The sequence below is a fragment of the Heloderma suspectum genome, chromosome 14 (assembly GCF_057233095.1).
Source record: "Heloderma suspectum isolate Gila_16-S chromosome 14, 16-S_ref, whole genome shotgun sequence".
NCBI classification, from domain to species: domain Eukaryota; kingdom Metazoa; phylum Chordata; class Lepidosauria; order Squamata; family Helodermatidae; genus Heloderma; species Heloderma suspectum.
The window spans coordinates 10,184,881-10,200,073 of record NC_139471.1 but is presented as its reverse complement, the minus strand read 5'-3'; the positions used below and the strand labels follow the sequence as shown (position 1 = coordinate 10,200,073).

Below are 15,193 nucleotides of genomic sequence, written 5' to 3'. Positions count from 1 at the left end.
CCAAGGTCCTCCTCCCCATTTTATCCGCACAACGACCCTGCGAGGTAGTTAGGCTACGGGCCTAATGTGAATAATGTCTTATGGAGGCACTAAATCTTTGCAGCCCGCCCGGAGGGCTTCGGCTATGGGGCGGCGCAGACGTGCAATCACGCGAACGAAAGGACGCCGGTCGCTCAGCCGGCTCCGCGGCCGAGCGGGGCCTCGAACCCGCGGCTCCCAGAGCCCCAGTCCCGGGAGCACGCCGGCGCTCGACGTGGTTCAGCCCATCCGAACACGCCGCACCCCTCCGCTGGATTGCGCCACTCCCTGAGCGAGGCGACTCGCCCAGTGGCGGCTGGTGGCGCCAATGCCGGTGGGGTGAGTGTTCCGCCCTGGGCTTCACCCAGAACCAGCCGGAACTCTAAAGGAGCGATCCGAAGTGCTGAACCCTACGGGTTCAGCACTTCGGATCGCTCCTTTAGAGTTCCGGCTGGTTCTGGGTGAAGCCCAGGGCGGAATACTGACCCCACCGGCATTGGCGCCACCAGCCGCCACTGGACCAGGCCTCTCCCTCCTTCCTGCCCCCGCTCGCCGCCCTGCGTCTGCGGGACTACATTTCCCAGCCTGCCTCGGGCGCGCCGCTGACCCGCATGCGCAGCTGCTGGCTGGCGGCCGAGGGTGCCTGTGCGTGAGGGGGCGGCGGGAGAGCTGGCGCGGGGCGGCGGCGGCGGCGGCGGCTCCGGAGAGGCCGAGGCGCGGCGGAGAAGGCGGGCGGCCGCTGGCTGGCTCGCTCTCGCCCCACAGGTGGGTTCCCTGCGGCGGGAGCGGGGAGGGGCGCCGGGCCGCGCCGGGCCTGGCGCGGGGGCCGCCGAGCCGGCCTGGGCCTCGCCGCCGCCGCCGCCGCCTCAGGCTGAGGCGAGGGCGTCCTGCCCCGCGCCGCTGGCGTGGGCGCCCCCGGCCCTCCTCACGGCGGCCGGGGCCTCCCCCGCCCTTGCGGCCTCGAGGGGCCGCGGCCGCGGCGCCCCCTCTTCCCCCTCACCGCCGCCCCCGCAGGCCGGAGCAGGATGTTCTCATCGGCATCCCCCCCCCCCCGACCGCTGCCTTCCCAGCCGTGATGTGTCTCCCCCCCCACCCGCTTTCGACCTCATGTCAGGTAATTTCCCCCCCCCCCGACTGCGCATTGACGCCCCCCATCCGGCCCTTCTCGCGCCGCCCGTGGGTCTTTCTCCTCCACCCCCCCCCTTTGGCCGCGAGGCAGGCGACCCTCTATATTTGGCATTGACGCCCCCTCCTTTCCCCTTACCGCCCCGCACCCTACAACCCCTGCAGACCAAAGCCAGGGTATTCTCATCTGCATCCCCCCCCCCATTTTGCGTTGGCAGCTCCTCCTTTCCTTCACCCACCACCCACCCTACAAGTCCTTCAGGCGAAAGCCAGGCTATTCTCATCTGCACCCCCCCCCCTTGCACTCCCGGCAGCCTTAATGTGTCTTTCTCCCCCACCCCCCTTCGACCTCATGTCAGGCGATCCCCCCTCCCCCCCGGCCCCAGATTTTGTTTTGACGCCCCCTCTCTGGTCCTTCTCACTCCACCCATGGGGCTTTCTCCTCCATCCCCCCTTTCGCCTCGAGGCAGGCGACCCCCTATATTTGGCATTGACACCCCCTCTTTTCCCTTACCACCCGACACCCTGCAACCCCTGCAGACCAAAGCCAGGATATTCTCATCTACATCCCCCCCCCCCGTTTTGCTTTGACAGCTCCTCCTTTCCTTCACCCCCCACCCACCCTACAACCCCTGCAGACCAAAGCCAGGCTATTCTCACCCCCCTTTTGTATTGACATGCCCCCTTGCCCTCTTGACAGCCTTAGTGTGTCTTTCTCCCCCCTCACCCAGCCTCATGTCAGGCGAACCCCATATTTTGCATTAAGACCCGCTCCTTTTCATCACCCCCCAAGCCTTTCAGATCAAAACCAGGATATTCTCACCTCCCCTGCCCCCCAATTTTATATTGATGTCCCCTTGTCCTTCTGACAGCCTTAATGTGTCTGTCTCCCCCACCCCACTTCAGCCTCATGACAGCCGACTCCCCCACCCCATATTTTGAATTGACACCTCCATTCCCTCACCTCATACTGCCCCTTCAGCCTAAATTGAGGATATTCTCATGTCCTCCCTCCCCCCATATCAGTAGTTCCCCCCTTCCATGGTTTGTATTGACACCCCCTGGTCCCTTCTCACAGCTTACATGTGTCCTTACCTCCTGCCCCCTGCCTGTCAGGCCACTCCCCCATTTTGCATCTGTTCTTTCCCTTCCCCCCTCCATAGACCACCCCATTCAGCCTATGGCCAAGATGCCCCCATGCCACATTTTGCATTGACACCCCCCTTGCCCTCCTGACAGCATTAATATGTCTTTTTCTCCTGCCCCTATTTGGCCTCAAGTCAGGCAACGCCCCCCCCTTCATATTTTTTGAGGGAACCTCCTCTGTTTCCTCATCTCACACAGCCCCTTTAGTCTAAAGTGAGGATATTTTTTGTGCCCGTGGCCCCCCCCCCCAGTCATTTTGCATTGGCTACCCTTGCCCTCCTAACAGCTTACAGGGTTTGGTCACTCACCCTATTTTGTGTTAACACCCTATCCTTTCCCTTCCCCACCACAGCTTGCACGACCTGAAGCCAAAGGCCAGGATATTCTCATCTCCCCCATCAGTTCTCCCCCCACCCAATATTTTGCATTGATGCATTCGCTTTTCTCATAGAAGTAGGTTAGCCTAGCTTACATTTCTCCTGCCCCCCTTCAGCCTCAGGTCAGGCAACCCCCATATTTTGTACTGACATATCCTCCTTTCCCTCAACACCTCCCACCCCAGTCTACAACCCCTGCAGACTAAGGTGAGGATATTCTTGCATCCTTGTTCCTCCCCATGACCCTCCTCACAGCTTATATGTGTCTTAACCCTCCCTCCCCAAGTCAAGCCACTTCCCTCATTTTGCACTGACACCCTATCTTTTCCCTTCCTCCCACAGCCTACACTCCCTTCACCTTCCCCATTGTCAGCCCTCCCATATCTTGCATGCCAACCTTACCCTTCTCACAGAAGTAGATGAGCCTAGCTTACGTTTCTCCTGCCCCCCTTCAACCTCGGGCAAGGCTACTTCCCATCTATATTTTGCACTGATGCCCCCTTCCTCCTTATTGATTGGATCCCCCCATATATTTTTGCACTGACACCCAGCTTTGTTCTTCTTGTAGAAATAACACACCTCAGTTTATGCATGTGTACTTTCCCAACTTCAGGCTGTTTCTCCTCCCCTCGCGTCACATGTTGATGTCCCTCCCTAATTCAGGGTATTTCTTTCTCCTGTCTCCCACCCCAGATACTTAGTATTGGCATTTCCTACTTCTTCCTGCTTCAACCTAATACCAGAGTATTCTTGCTTCCATTGTCTTCCTCCGGGAAGTATCTTAGCCTTACTTAGCGTTGGTCCCCCCTCCCCATCATATTAGCCTGGAGTCAGGCCATTTCTTCCTCCCCCTTATATCTTGTAATCCTTCTATGGCGGAGGCATAGCCTCAAGGCATTACTACCATCTTCCAAGGTGTCCTGTCCACCCTGTGCTAATTTGCTGTCTGGGCTCTCTACTCCTTCCCCCTGAGATCACTACAGATTACCCTTTCCCCACCACTGCTAGCAGCGAGGAAAGAGCTGTCTGTATCAGGATCTCTGGGGTGTGCGCGTGCATTTATTATTATTATTACACACACACACACACACACACACACAAATATGTACACATCTTGGGGCCAAAAAGGTTGTGCACCAGCGTCTGGCTCCATATCAGGCAGCTTCATCAAATCAATTGGTGCCAAGTTCAGAACTGACAGAAGGAAGTAATGTTTCATGCAGCGCGTAATTAACTTATGGAATTCAGTGCCACAGCATGCAGTGGTGATGGCCTTTAACTTAGATAGCTTCTGAAAAAGAACGAATTCATGGTTGGCCAGTCAGTCAGGTGCCTTTGCTCAGTCACAGAGCACCTCCTTTGCATGCGAGAGATCCCGTGTGCAGCCCCGAACATCTCTAGTTGAAAGGGTCAGGTAGCAGTGGTGGGGAGAAACCTTTCCTTGAAACCCTTAAGAGGCACTGCTGGCCAGAGGAAGTAGTACTGGGTTAGGTGGAGCAATAGCCTGACGGTATAGGGCAGGATCATATAGTTGGTGTCTGTTATCTGCAATAGCCAGCGGGAACCTCCACATACAAAGTCAGGATATCCCTAAACACCTCAGGGCAGGGGGAGGCCTGTAGTCTTCATGTATTGCTTGTGGGCTTCTCAGGGATATCTGAGAAGCTGCTGTTGTTGCAAACATAATGCCATAGTAGATGGACCCTTGATTGGATCCAGCAGGGCTCTTCTGTTGTTCTTAAACCTGAATTGAAGCCATGCCCTATCAGACTGAAGCCCTTTCCTCTTGCTTTTATTACTAACATAATACTGAACATTTCTATATCGAGTAGTTCAAAGTGCATCTTGAAGCTGGATGGCAAATGTGTGTGGGGAGAACTGGTACATTGTAAGCCCCCCCCCCTCCCCGGTGGGGGTGTTGAGTGTACAACATCTTTCTGTGCAGACATATGCCTTGCCACCAACCCCTGCATGGGGTGTCTCTCTGTGAAGGGCAGGCTACCCAGTGTCAGTGGTAGCGGAGGCAGATTCCTACATAACCCCACCCTGTGTGTAGAGTAGGACAACGGTGAGTTTCCCCTTCAGGATCTTCAACTGCTGGCAGAATCCCTGAGGGGTGGTGGTGGCAGGCTTTGCTCTCCCTTCAGAGGGGCCGTAGCTCAGTGGTAGAGACCCTGCTTTGCATGCAAAACGTCCCAGGTTGAATCCCCAGCTTCTCCAGGTAGGGCTTGGAAGGGATCCTGCTTGAAACCCTGAAGAGCCACTGCTGCCAGTTACTGTCAACAATACTGGGCTAGATGGACTGAAGGTCTGACTCAGTATAAGGCAGCTTCCTATGTTCCTGTGCAGCATTTCCAAGCTCAGCATTTTCTTTGTGTAAAAATGGCAAATATGTATTTTGGGGGAAGTAAAGAGGTGGGCGCTCAACTTGCTCCCGGGTGTCACCGACCATTCAAAATCAAGCTGCCTCCTCTCTGAATAATGTCATCCAGGGTTCTCTTGGTCTTACTAGAATGTGAATGTTGAGAGAATGGGATGGGATGGCGTGAACTGGCTTTGGTATAGATATGCATGATCAATTTACGTATATTGTGCTTTTAGTGTACCTAGTACTTTACAAGAGTAACCAGGGGCGGGGAGGTGGGAGAGACAGGTTGCTCGCTCAGCTGGAGAACAATCTAAAATCTTGACAGTTGGAGAAAATAGTATAGCAGGGTGTGCAAGCTACTTTTCCCCTGTGGGGGGAAAATGCTGTTCCCTAGCCTTGAAGTTCACTATTTTCCCACTGCTACTAGCCGCAGAGAAACAGCATTGGTGACAGTCGCTGGGTGGTGGGAGAGGCTTTTCCCTCCAAATGCACCTCCCAGCTATCCCTACATCGCAGCAGGCAGGGAAGGGAGATGTGCGTGTATGTTCATGTGTGTTGCTTCCGGTCAGCTAGCTGTCACTGGATACAGCCCAAGAAGTTAAGCACCCCAGAAGTAAAGGAACGGCGAAAAATAAGGAAGGCGAAGATATGCTGATAGGCCTTGTTTCAACCCAGATGTATGGGGTTGGGGGGCTGGTTATCCTTTCTCAAGGTCATACACTTTCTCAACAGGAATGTAAGCCACAGATTACCCAAGGGGTTTGGTCCCAGAATGTGTTTTTTAAACTGGCAAGAACAAGAAGTAATAAGAGAATGCTTTCGTAAGAAAGTGGAATGCCTTTCTTTCACCACTTAGGGCCGCCTCACATCACAAAAGGCACAGTGTAGGGCAGCCTTCAAACATGGCCCCCTCCAGATGTTGTGGACTACAACTATCAGCCCCAGTCAGCGTTGCCAGTGGTCAAGAATTATAGAAGTTGCAGTCCAAAATAACTGGAGGGCACCAGGTTGGGGAAGTCTGGTGTAGGGGTTCTGCAGGAAACCTTTATGTAGATAATGTGTAGTTGTCAGGGGTGTTGCTGTGGGCACCTAAGAAAGGTTTTGGGAAGCTACAGTTAGTTGAGTCTTCCCACCACATGATGAAGAAAGTGAATGTTTAGTAGTAAAGGAAAGGCCCATATGCCTTTAAAGGGCACTCTTTTTAAAGTGGCAGAACACACATTCCTGAGAGGTAACAGGCACCTCAAAGACTACCAGATTAATTGTGGCATAAGCTTTCATAGATCAGAGCCCACTTCATCACATGTGAGGTCTTAACCTCAGGTGGTATAGAATTACAAATATGGGTATTGAGGGGGAGGTTTGGATTCTAGTAAAAACAACAAAGTAGATCCCACAAGCCTGAAGTCTGCCCACCCCTGTTTTATGGTTGTTAGTGTATCTCCTTAGGGCGGAAGAGGGATATATCCGATTTTAACTAAGTAAATAAAACTCACATGTATGCAAGATAACCACAGTGACAATCCACAACTGCAGGAATTGGTGATAACGCAATATTTCTAACTGCTTTGCAAATGTAATGCCCATAAGCAGGGTAGTCATGCATTTGACAAAGTGGGCTGCACTCCATGGAAGCTGATATCCCAATAGATTTCTTGGGCTTTTAAAAGAGAGCTGAACAATTATGGCCTCCTGAAATTCTCCACCTTATTTGCAGGCAGTGACACTGAGTGGGGTAGTGTACCATTTCACCAAAATCTCTCCTGGAGGAGGAGGAATTCTCCAGGTGTTTCTTGGAGGCATGGCTGTCCATAAGCAGTGGCATGGCTTCTTTATTTTTTCCCTAAAGTTTTTTTTTAATGTGCTGCCACTGTAAGTAGCTGCCAGTTTGCATCCCTCACAATGCTGCAGGCCTAGTGTCATTCCAGGGCGTTGTCGGGGGGGAAATGGCAGATAATATTTGGAGAAATGTCTCTCTTGTGGTGGCGGGGTGAAAAAGAATTCTCAGGAAAATCTGTTGGAGAAATTTCAGCTCAGCTCCACTTTAACACTCCAAAAGAGTGTGTGTTCGTTTTTTTATTTTGAAAAAACCCATGCTGCTTGTATTGAAAATAGGTTCAGGAGCAAAGGTTTGGCTCTAACACAGTTCTGTGAATTCCTCTCCTTCCCCCTGAAGGGACTTAAGAAGAGCCCTTCTGGATGAGACCAGAAGTCCATCTAGGCTAGCATCCTGTTTCCCACAGACTGCATTGTCCAGCCATATGCCTCCAGGAAGCCCCACAAGCAGGACATGAAGGCTATAGTCCTCTCCTGTTGTGGCTCCCCAAGTGAAAGAAAGTGGCAAACGTTGCATAAGCATGTCTGCCAGGCAAGGTGTGTGTGTGTGTGGGGGGGTATTTTTCAATGGTAACCAGTTTGTATTAAACTTTAATAGTTAGAATCATAGAATAGTAGGGTTGGAGGGGCCTCCAAGACCTTCGAGTCCAACCCCCTGCTCAGTGCAGGAATCCAAGTCCGAGCATCCCCAACAGATGGCTGTCCAGCTTCATCTTGAATGCCTCCAGTGTGGGAGAGCCCACTACCTCCCTAGGTAATTGGTTCTATTGTTGTATTGCTCTAACAGTCAGGAAGTTTTTCCTGATGTTCAGCCGGAATCTGGCTTCCTGTCACTTGAGCCCATTATTCCGTGTCCTGCACTCTGGGATGATCGGGAAGAGATCCTGGCCTTCCTCTCTGTGACAACTTCAAGTTCTTGAAGAGCGCTATCCTATCTCCCCTCAGTCTTCTCTTCTCAAGGCTAAACCTGCCCTATTCTTTCAGTCTCTCCTCATAGGGCTTTGTTTCCAGTCCCCTGATCATCTTCGTTGCCCTGTTAAAGTGATCTTGAGTATGCAGCCTATATGCAAGCATTGTTAGATTATTTATTTGCTACGTAAAACACAGCATATAGGGTTCCTGATGGTTTCCCATCCAAGCACTAAGCGAACAGACCTGCTTAGCTTCAGCAAGATAGCTGCTTCATGTACCTTCCGATACATCCTCTGGGACTCTGAGGGAAAGATGGATATCTGGCCCTCAGGAATAAGGGGTAATAGTCACTCAAAAAGCTTGTGTTCAGATATTCTTTAATTCACTCTGTTTTGTAAAGTGCAGGTTACAGTAGGGATGTTGCAGAGAAGGATAATGATCTGCCTTATTTGGAGGAGCTGACACACGTTGCACAGGATATCTCTAAACTTACGTTAACTATTACTGTGTTCTGGGAGTAGCATTTCTTGTATTGCAAAGTGACCACTGCCCCTTCTATCTCAGGAGAAAATTGGTCATCCTACATCTACTCTCAGTGGTACTTACATCTGAGTAAACTGTTTAGAACTGTGCTGTTAGGCTGGATGAAAGTGGCGATGTTTGACCTGATTATACTGGTTGGTTGTGAAGTCATGTTTTGGATTCCGCTCCCTTATCTTAATTTTTCAGTGGGCAACAGTTTATGCTGCTGTAATGAAAATGTCACAGTTAGTGTTTGTTCAGCAGTAGCCTGTTTAGCTGTAGCCCACTCAGCTGTTTGTAAAAGAAGATTGGGAGGAAAATGTGAAGAAATCAGTTGTAGGAGATGGAATGGAAAGGAGAGTAACTTGTTTGTTCCATTTTATATCCTTCCCTTCCAGCAGTGAACTTGGAGCAATGAAGGTAACAAGAGTTGAATCCCTAGCAGTGTTTCAGGAAAAATCATTGTGTGCACACATCATGGGCACAATCCAGTCAAAGTGGAGCACCTTGATTTGAATGGAAACATAAAAGATGTGGTTATATTTCTCCAGTTGAATTCAGCAGAACCTGAAACATGCTTACATTTGGGTGTATCCTGCCCTATCTTCACATCCTGTTTTGAAGTGCTTTTCTGCTTTCATTCTTACTCAAATCATTTGGAAAAGTACAGAATCTTGAGGTCATAATTATAGGGCTGGAATAATACTTCAAATCAATAAGCAGCAACAATTGATTTTTAGGTGCTGGAATCAAGTCTTTAGACATCAGCTCTCCATGAGGATGGACGTTTTCAGTTTTCCTAAGTGCCAGCATCAAAGCTTCTGTATAATTGACACTAGCATCTTACTGTACCTGCTCAGGACTTTAGCTGCATTAGCCAAACAACCTCTGCACTCTAGTATTGGCAGACTATATGTAGCCCAGTATGCAAATACTAATCCCAGCCAATGAACAAATGGCCCACAGAGCTGAAAAAAATATTTTAGAATCATAGGAGCCAGTATCAAAGTTCGAGGTGAGCCAAGCAGTCAGGTGCCCGTGACTCTCTTTCTCAGCCCTCGCAGCTGCAAACAAGCTACTGAGCCAGCTAATCTGGGTGTTCCTTAATTTCTGTACACATCTGTTTCAGCCTTGCAAATAAGTCTACAAAGGTTACCAGTCTGCCTGCCCCTTTGTATCTGTGTTAGTCATTGGTGACAACTTGACATCCTGAAAGGAAAAGAACCAGTTTGCAGAAGTTTTCCCTGCTTAGTTTTCTTGTGGCAGTTTTTACTTGCCACAGGCAATGAGGCAAGTGACAAATTTGTAAGCCTGGTGTAATTGAATGGTGCAGGAGTGAATGAGGAAGCTGTCTTTTACTTAGAAAGGTGAATGCTTTGAGTAGCACTTGGCCCAAACTAATAATAAAAAAATCCTTTTGTAGTGGAGCCTTCTCCATAAGTTATTTCAGCTGGATCAGATTAGCATGACAGGGGAATGCTTCAGGTTTGTTTTGAGGTATGTTTGATGTAGATGGATTGGTTCCTGCAGTGCGTTGCTTTGGTCCACTTTGCATTTCACCTGCTCATTTTTGCGTCAGTAGATGAATCCTGTATTGGCTGCTACAGCCAAGTGGTTTGAAGCGGAAAACTTTCAAGAAAAAACATAACTTTCTGAGGGTTTGTAAGAGGTTTCTTCTTGGGTGTAGGGGGTGGGGCTCATGATCAACATTGCTTATAGTTCTTGGAATACATCATGAATGCCACCAGACAAGTTATTGTGCCAAAGAACAAAAAAAGGTACTGCTGCAGCATTTGTTGCCCATCATCTGGTTCGCACATTACACTAATCCGTAGTTTGTTTAAGCCATGCGTTGTTGAATTCAGGGTTGTTGTGATGTGCAACTCAGCTGTGCTAACAAACCATAGTTTGTTAACCACAAACAGCCCAGAAAGAGAACCCATGGTTTTATTTATTTAATTACTTACTTACAATATTTATATACCACTCCACATCAGAGGATTTCAGAGCGGTGAACAGCATAGTAAAAGAATAAAACAGCATGTAAAAGAGTTAAAGCATTTGTGTTTTCGGGTTGTGAACTCTGGGTTGTTTAAACCATAGGTTGTCATTATATGTGAACCCAGAACCATGGGTTGTTTTGCTAGGCTGCAGAGACGGCGGGCAAGAGCAGTAAAAAAAAACCCCAGCCACTATATGCCAGTACTATTGTGCCACAAAGGCATTTGCGATACAAGGTGGGAGCAGGTGAAGGAGGAGGGAAACAAGCAACCCAGGGATTGAGAGAAAAAAATGCTCTATGTCTTCTGTATTCTCCTGTATCACACATCCTGTCCCATTCTGGAGGGACCAGAACCAGAGCTATTGAAAGAGAGAAGCAAGCTTTATTCTTAGTGGCTTGGGGGGTGTCACCAAGGAAACCGTAGTAATTTATTTACAGCATTTATACGGTGCCCTTTAACCAGAAGGGCTCGCAGAGAGGCTTACAAAGATAAAAAGCATGATAATCCCTCACAGGGCAGTTGATTGGAACAGCCTCTGTGAGGGGCCAAATCCTTGCTTAGTGATGGTAGCATTTGCCTCCACTCCATAGTGGCCCTAATTCAGCCTTCCAGGTGCATTGGTTTACAACTCCCAGCAATGGCCATGCTGGCTGGGGGATGATGGGAGTTGTAGTCCAACATATCTGGAGGGCATCCAGTTGGGGAAGGCTGCTCTAATTACATCCCTTTATTTTCTCACATGCAAGGGAGTGGTCGCCATTTGCTCTTACGGGAAAAGTAAAGCACTGCTGTTGGAGACAGTTGTGGTGATGACTAAACCCTCCTTTCACTGTACATGATCTGGCCTCTACTGCCAGATTCTCTCTTCAAATCCCTCCTCTGTACTAGAGATGTGAATGCCTGGAAAAATGGGTTTTTCCCCAAGAGCCTTTTGTTGCCCCCCCATAACAATTTTAGATAATGAAATACTTACTTTTTAAGTAATGAATAAAATATTTAGAACAAGGTGCTCATATATTGCTACCTGGCCTTTACTCTCCCAAAATTATTTCTAAAAACTACATAATAGGAAGATTTCCATGGAAGACTAGATATGTAACATTTCTGGAAATTTTGAAGCTATGGGAGGAAATGATTCTAATAGAATCATTTCTATTAGAATTCTAATAGAAATTTCTAATAGAAATTCTATTATTCTAATAGAATCATTTCCCTATAAAGATTCCCAGCATAGTTATTTTTTCTGTTCCTTATTAAAATGGTTCTAATTATCTTGTACTGACAGACATTTAGAGACAGTATCTGGGGGACCATAGGATAGTTTGGACTCTTGGATCTGAGGTCAGAGACAGCGCTTTAACCTCAGACCCAGGAGGCCAGGCTTCCCGCCCCCTCACAGCCAGCATGGAGAGACCCATGCAGGCTGCCTCTCCGAGGTCACAAAAGTGAACTCAGAGAGGAGGAAAAGGAGGCAGTTTTGTGGGTGGGGAGAGGACTGGGGAAGCGGAGATAGGAGCTCTTCCCAGCCCTCCCCACACTCCTTCTCTCCCCTTCCTCAGAGCCCTAGCAAGAATGCAGGGTGTGGGGAACGTGGAGGCGAAGATCGCCTCCTAGTATAGAAGCCGAGTGGGCTGCCAAAGGAAGGAAGCCCCCTCAGTGGCCTGCATAGAAGTATGGTGGGCTGTTTGAGGAGGACCAGAGCTCCCTGTCCCTAGTCTGCCAGCTCCCAGCAGGCAAGTAACATTTTTCGCAGGCTAGTAACTGTTGTGGTCTTATTTACAAGGCTGGAATAGATGTAAGTGCCTGTGTCACCAGCAGTGTTTTGTTGCCCCCAGCCCTCCCATTTCTGCACTATTGTACAGTTCTTTGGTTTGTGATATTGTAATGAAGACTTCTCTGATTATAAATCCTTTTTATACACCGGTGTTCTAGCATCCACCCTGAAATTAGGAGCAGGTCTGTTAAATGCTTGCATCTCAAAGACTCACGTGACTTTTGTCTTTGGCTACTTTCAGCCCAACCAACTATTTATTTCCATGTTTAAGCTGCAAATGCTGGAATGTAATGTTGGAGTAGATACTAGGGAGCTTACAAGAATGAAATTGCCCCAGTGCTGCTGACATTGCACAGTTCCTATGTCTGTGTGGAATTTAAACTGATGACTAATAGCGAATCTGAAGCAGTTGTGCTAGTTCATATTTCCTTGTAGGAGCTGTTGTTATGCCCCTGCAACAACAGCATTACAACATGCAATAAAATGTATAAATAAACATTTGAAGTTGTTCAAAGACTTCAAAGTCTTTCTGATGGAAAGCAGGGTCTAAATCTCAATACCAGATGTAACCTGTGTGCCTGGTTCAGTCCCAATGGAACACTAACTCTTCTAGGGTGACTTTTTTTTGGAGTGACCCTTTGAGCATGCATATGTGCAAAGGAGTCATCAGAATGGTTTGTCCAAGTGACTTTTCCAGGGTGATCCTGTGAGTGAGCTCCTATGTTTGAACTCACAGGGTTTGTCCCAAGAGAAGAACCCGGTAAATAAACACCTGGATAACTTTACTGTGTATCTCTGTTTCTGGGATGACTTCACAGAAGTACTCTTGTTGGACTTTATGCCAGAACTGAGTCTGTAATTGTCACGTATGGGACATGTGCTAACCAAGCAGGGAGGAGGCCTCATGTTAAGCACACATGTGCGTGTATAATACAGTGGCTTTCAAACTTATTGGGGAACCCATGGGATTCTTTGAGAGCTTGTTGAAGGTTCCTCAATGAGAAAGTTGAGCCAGGGTTTCCAAAAGGCAGCTTGCCTACCACAGTTGATAATGCATAGCCACAGTAATACGTTGGGTATGTCCTGCAGCAGGGGTGGGGAACCTGTGGCCCTCCAGATATTGTTGGATTCCCAGCATTCCCATCAGCCCCCGCAAGCATGGTCAATAAAGGTAGGAGTTGTAGCCCAGCAATATCTGGAGGATCACAGTTCTCCACTCCTGTTCTAGAGTGCACTTCTAATTCACACAGGGCAATGGTGAAACCCAGCAGCACACTGGACTGGTGCACCCTAGGACGACCCCCCCCCCCAGTCTTTGCAATGAGCCAAGGTTCTCTGTGGAGATGTGTGGGAGTTTCTCTACAGACAAACCAATGTAAAAGGGGTTCCCTGGAGGTTTGAATACTGTCCTGGTGCAACACATGATTTAACTGTTATACTGTCTTGTAGCCAAGACGATATCAGTGAAATGATCTTGAAGTAAACTGCTTGAGAACTGCAAGAGGGTGGAATGTGGGCAGCTGTCAGTTGTAGAGAGCAAAATTGTGCACCATATGCACACACAGAGCTTCTGCTCTTTTGGCCAGGAACATGACCTCATGCCCTTGTGGTCTTCTGAGTCACAGGCTGCTTGCATCTGCAAACCCTTACTGTGTTGGTGCCAGACTTGGTCATAATTTGAGTAGATCCATTGAAATCAGTGGGGCTACAGTTTAGTCATTACTGAGGTCCCACTGATTTCAATGAGTCTGCTTTAAATATGAATGAGTCTGGATCCATTCCTATGTTTTCTTGATGTTGAGATCTGGCAGGGTTGTAATGCAGGGTAGTGGGTTGATGATGGTGATTTTGAATAAAAAATTACAAACTATATGAAAACATTACAGATTTATGCATAAGAGGGAGAAAATCTGCAATTTTCTTTCAGTCTCCCATGGAAGTTCTGTTTTTTAGAAACTGCCAACGCATTTTGCATCACTCTCACTTAAAAACAAGAGTACAGTCGACTTATTTTTCCAGCATAACACAACCACAGCTTGTAACTGACTTGAAATATTTACTGTGGAAAGCTGATGAAGGAAGTCACTTCCACTGACTTCCATATCTTGACTGAAGTTATTATTCTTAGCAAGAGGATCTTCCAGTTTTCTCTGCTTAGACAATGGTGAAAGTGAGACTGAAGCACACAGTCATCTTTTAACAGTCGTCTCCCCCCCACCACCACCCAGAGCTTCCCATTTACTGAATCAAGTATCGCCTTTATTCATGCAGGCAGTTTTTAAGCACATCTGAAGTAGCACACGCCTTGGATTCCAGCCTTGGTTTCTGTGTCTGCCTTAGCTCTAGCCTCTAACTTCTGGGAAGGGTTTGCCTTGTTGCTCTGGACTGTGAGTGGCAGTGTACAGGTAAAAATGCAGGAGAGTGCAAAAGGCTTAGCTGCTGAGGCCAGAACTTGAAAAATATTTTAGATGCTGTGGCATCACCACAGGCGGCCCTATCATGAGGAAAGACAAAGTAGCCATCTCAGATGACGGGTTTTTAACACTGTAAAGGACGGCAGAGTTGAGAGACCCATATTTGATCTGAGAGTGCAAAATAATTTCATACTCGCATAAGTTTCAGTGGGGCTTGCATAGGAGGGGAAGATCCTTTGGGATGAAGGGGAGCGAAGTAAGAGTTTTGCACAGCTCCCACTCCATTTCAGTGGAGCCTCCTCAGGAGAACTTCCCAGTATGTTGTGCTATATGTTAATGGGGCGGGGGTGGGGGGCTTGGAATTTGGAATTTTTGGCCTTGGGCAGCAAATAATCTTGAGTCAGCCCTGAACCAGGATCACACTTTTAGGCTCTGGAATTGGGTTTTGTATACTTGGATGTCTAAGGACTTTGACATTCTTTGTATGAAATATTTAAGTGCCTGGTTAACTAAGTGTCAGAGTCTCTCCCCCCCCCCGCCCCCCTTATTGAAGTAGTGGGGCAAAGTGACTTTTCTCCAAAGGTTTTCCTGACTTTCCTGCAAGCCATAAGAGTTTGGACCCAATTCCCCCCCCCCCCCAATCCTTGTTGAAAAGGCTGAACTATGTGGTATAATTATTTTTGGTGGGGGATGAGGTT

At 48.4% G+C, this 15,193-nt stretch overlaps 1 protein-coding gene across 8 annotated transcripts in view; it reads left to right on the top strand.

The window, feature by feature from the left end:
- The first annotated feature begins 646 nt into the window (after nucleotides 1-646).
- GAPVD1 (GTPase activating protein and VPS9 domains 1) overlaps nucleotides 647-15,193 on the top strand; it is a 61,775-nt gene continuing 47,228 nt past the window's right edge. For all 8 annotated transcript variants that reach the window (XM_084821001.1, XM_084821000.1, XM_084820999.1 and 5 more), the window contains exon 1: nucleotides 647-783. The gene's annotated coding sequence lies outside the window, so the exon portion shown is untranslated. The remainder of the gene's footprint in view (nucleotides 784-15,193) is intronic.